This window comes from Abramis brama, assembly GCF_963993115.1.
Source record: "Abramis brama genome assembly, chromosome: 1".
Lineage (NCBI taxonomy): Eukaryota > Metazoa > Chordata > Actinopteri > Cypriniformes > Leuciscidae > Abramis > Abramis brama.
In genome coordinates this window covers 28,973,894-28,979,034 of record NC_139963.1, presented here as the reverse complement: position 1 = coordinate 28,979,034, position 5,141 = coordinate 28,973,894, and positions in this window count along the sequence as shown.

The window sequence follows — 5,141 nt, the reverse complement described above, 5'->3', positions numbered from 1 at the left end:
CGAGAGGGAGTTTTTACGGTCAAACCTCCAAACATTTGGCATCTCTTAAAAGCCCTAGATGTTCTCTTTCTCAGGTACATCAGTATATCAGATACAGAATGGGACTACTCATTTTGCCCACATATTCTGTTAGGCTATATCTTTCATTACATACTGAGAATCATCTTCATACAAAGCATGAAAACTATATTGATTGGTGAATTAAAAAAAAACCCATTGTTTTTGCCTATAAATGTCTTTTCATGTCTTTTTATTTTCTTAAAAACTGTCCTTTTATTAGCATAAAATATGAATAAAATATATTAAAAAAACAACAAAACATTTTTGGTTCTCACACTGTAAACCCAGATTTTGTTTCTAATTAAACTTACGGGTAATCTTTACTTATTCTTTTATGTTTAGTAAAAACCTGCTATCATTACTAAACAACATTAGTTTCATTTGTAGTCACCATGATGGTGAAAGGTGTTGGCTTTAGTTGGGCTCTTGCCTTTGATATTTAAACATTATATGTTCTCTGGCTGCTTTAACTGTGAGTTTAGAAGGCACAATAATTATAGCAAAAAGCCAAGAGTATAGTGATCACTACCTATTGATGTTGTTATCAATAGAGATTGTAAGTCACTAAAGTCAGTAGCACCTCATATGATCTTTACCTTAATATCATAATGTCTGTGTTATCAATAATGAAAGTGCTGTGATTTTACAGCAGGAAATCCAACAGAACTGTATATGAATCTCAACAATGGTGACACTTGCAATGCATGCTGGGTACCCAATAGTAAACCTATTATCCTAAACCATGTAAATACAACATAACATGTTTAGTTTCAGCTTGTGTAAAAACTAAAGTGGTATAGGGCAACGGGTTTCCACGCGATTTGTGAGTAAAGTCAACTAATTCGGGTTAAGAGTGCAGGAGTATGTATGTATATATATATATATATATATATATATATATATATATACACAGTGGTGTGAAAAAGTGTTTGCCCCCTTGGTAAATATGATAAAATATGGCTGTAAAAAATAAATCTGCATTTTTGATCCTTTTGATATTTTATTTAAAAAATGTGCAAAAATCTAACCTTTCATTGAAGTAAAAGAATTGAAAGTGAGGGGAAAATCACATTATGAAATAAATGTTTTTCTCCAAAACACGTTGGGAACAATTGTTTGCCCCCTTTTATTAAATACTTTTTGCAACCTCTTTTTTCCAAGATAACAGCTCTGAGTTTTCTCCTATAATGCCTGATGAGTTTAGAGAACACCTGACAAGAGATCAGAGACCATTCCTCCATACAGAATCTCTCCATCCTGTTCTCCGTTATAAGATTTCTAGCAGAGGTTGTCAGGTTTAGTTTTTTTATCTGTTGGTATTTGATCGAATCTGTGATGCCATGTATCTGAACAAGATGTCCAGGACCTCTGGCAGAAAATTAGGCCCACAGCATTAAAGATACAGCAGAGTATTTCATTTTACACATGGGGTACCTTTTTTATCCCTGTGTGCACAAAACCCATCTTAAGTGTTTGCTGCCAAAAAAGCTCATGTTTTTGTTTCATTTGACCATTTTTTAAATAAAATATCAAAAGGATTATTATTTATTTTTTACAGCCATATTTGATCATATTTACCAAGGGGGCAAACACTTTTTCACACTACTGTATATATATATAGTACCAGTCAAAAGTTTGGAAACGTTACTATTTTTAATGTTTTTGAAAGAAGTCTCTTATGCTCATCAAGCCTGCAGTTAAAAAAAAAAAAAAAAAAAAAAAAACCAGTAATATTATGAAATATTATTACAATTTAAAATAATGGTTCTCTTTTTTAATATACTTTAAAATGTAATTTATTTTTGTGATGCAAAGCTGAATTTTCATCAGCAAGTACTCCAGTCTTTGGTGTCTTATGATCCTTCAGAAATCATTCTAATATGCTGATTTATGATCAATGTTGGAAACAGTTGTGCTGCTTAATATTTTTTTTATAACCTGAGATACTTTTTTCAGGATTATTTGATGAATAAAAAGTTAAAAAGAACTGTATTTATTTAGAATAGAAATCTTTTGTAACAATATACACTACCATTCAAAAGTTTGGGAACAATAACTATTTTTTTTTTAAAGAAATTAGTACTTTAATTCAACAAGGATGCGTTAAATTGCTAAAAGGTGATGGTAACGATTTATATTGTTAGAAATATTTTTATTTTGAATAAATGCTGTTTTTATGAATAAATGCTGTTAACGTTTTACTCATCAATGAATCCTGAAAAAAGTATTCCAAAAAAATATATTAAACAGCACAACTGTTTCCATCATTGATAATAACTGAGTATCAAATCATCATATTAGAATGATTTCTGAAGGATCATAAGACACCAAAGACTGGAGTACTTGCTGATGAAAATTCAGCTTTGCATCACAAAAATAAATTACATTTTAAAATATATAAAAAAGAGAACCATTATTTTAAATTGTAATAATATTTCATAATATTACTGTTTTTTTTTTTTGTTTGTTTTTTTAAACTGCAGGCTTGATGAGCATAAGAGACTTCTTTCAAAAACATTAAAAATAGTAATGTTTCCAAACTTTTGACTGGTACTGTATATATATATATATATATATATATATATATATATATATATACTTTTGTTCATCAAAGATGCAAATTGATCAAAAAGGCAGTAAGGCCTCTCTCTGCTCGCATCAAGTTCAAGGCATTGACGCTTGCTTACAGATCTATCACAGGCTCAGCTCCCTCCTACTTTCACTCACTCCTACGAGTCTACATCCCTACCAGAAGCCTACGATCGGCCAACGAGCGACGTCTCGTGGTTCCATCACAGAGAGCCAAAAAATCACTTTCCAGAACATTCTCATTCACAGTTCCATGCTGGTGGAATGATCTCCCCACCCGCATCCGGAATGCAGAATCCTTGACAACATTCAAAAAAGAACTGAAAACTCATCTCTTCCGTGAGCACTTAACCTCATAAAAAAAAAGAAAATAAATTCCTTTTCCTTTTCCTGTAAATTCTCGCTTATCGGGCTTATTATGCTACTCTGAATAATGCCTGAACTTCGTATTTTGAGCACTTCTTGCGTTGTTTTTGCCTCTTCACGATGACTCGCTTAATTTAGTCCCAATTTGTAAGTCGCTTTGGACAAAAGCGTCTGCTAAATGAATAAATGTAAATGTAAAATGTAAATGTAAGGACTTTTACATTATTACCACAACATTTTTTTAATAAAAATTGTGTTCTTTTGAATTCTTTTCTATTTTTCAACACTGATAATAAGAAATGTTTCTTGAGCAGCAAATCATCATATTAGAATGATTTCTGAAGGATCATGTGACAAGGATCTGGAGTAATGATGCTGAAAATTGATCACTTTGACATCACAGTGAAAACATTTATTTTAAACTGTAACAATATTTAACAACTTATAATATATATATTTTTTTACTAACCCCAAACCTGAACTGTTTCTTTTTTTCATGCAGTGCGTTTTTTTGTCCTGTAAATCATATAGCCTATTATTATAATGGGCAGAAACATGTTTTAGGTAACATATAGGCAACCTTTATAATAAGTAATAATTAAATAGGATATATTCATGTTTTACTGTATTGGAAATTCAGTCAATATTTGGGCTGTGTGATGCTGTCAATCAGTATATGAAGTAAAGATTATCAGTGGATTTGTCTTTTCTGCTGTTTACTTTGTTCATCTGCTAAATCTAATGCCACCCTAGATCAGCTGAGCTAAAGCCTCCAAATTGTGCCACTCCACAAAAGAAAACTCCCTGGAGATGAATGTGGAATAGAGCACAGTAAATGCATCTCTAAAAAAATCTCATATTTGGACACAGGACACTGGCCCTAAGTTCCGGACAATCATAACTAACCCTAGGGACTCTCTTCTGTTTACTGACCGTGAAAAGCGAAGAAAGTCAGCCAGGGGGTGTAAGAGAATAGCTTCAAATGGGTTAAACTGATTCAGAGCATTGTTTGCATGGGATGTTTTAAATCTGATGAACTTGATGCTCTTCGTTGCTCGCTGGAGAATAGATTCTATTGTTGGAATAAGAGTGAACATGAGAGCCTCAGGGCCACTTAGCTCGCGGCTCGCTGTTCTCGTTTGACAGCAGGTTGGGTCACTCGGGGCCGTCTGAGTAATTATGCACATTCTTGCAGTAAAGAGCAACGGGGACAGGAAACAGTTTGCACACCGACCTAAAAACATGATTCGTTCTCCAATTACTTGTTACCTGTGCCCTCCTTTCTGATATTCAGCGGAGACTGGACTGACTTGTGTAGGTAACAGGATAGTAATTCAGAGTCCACGTGTCGTGCAATGTTATTGGTCAAAAAACAAACAAACAAACAAACAGTTAGCCTATACAGTAGCTTAGCCTATAGCCTATTATCCAGTTGTAAACAGTTCCAAACTGTTTGTAATTTATTTTTGGATGCTTGACTTTGGTGACATCTACTGTTTACTTAGTTGATTGCTCTTAAATTTAGAAACTGTTGTATGCCCCCTATAATAATGATGATGATGATGATGATGATGATGATGATAATAATAATAATAATAATAGTAGTATACGTTTGTGAGATTTAAGATTTAAAAAAATATATAATTTCTTATTAAAGTAAAATAATGTAAAGTCCAGTTGCAATGCCCATTAGAAACTCTTTATATACTACTATTAATAATTAGCTCAGCTCTGTGATCTTGGCAGGTGGCCAGATTAGACATAGCAGGTGAATATAATAGCATATAGGCCTACTTTAGACCTGTCATAAAATAAATGCATCTTTAAGTGCATTACAATGAAAACGCATTACAAAAAGCATCAAGTCGGCTATACATCACATAAAAAATAGATAAAATATCATAATTTAACGTAAGATTGAACAAAATTGGTTTAGGTAGGCTAAGTAAAACTAAGTAACTAAGTAGGTTGCTAATAAAGACATATATAGAACAAATAATTAATGGATGGATATTTTTGATGGATGACTAGTTAAGTTTGAGGTGGGTTTGAAATTTACATACTTTTGGTAGAAAAATCGATCACTCATAAATCGATTCACCAACCCAGTCATTTTCCGGATCTAA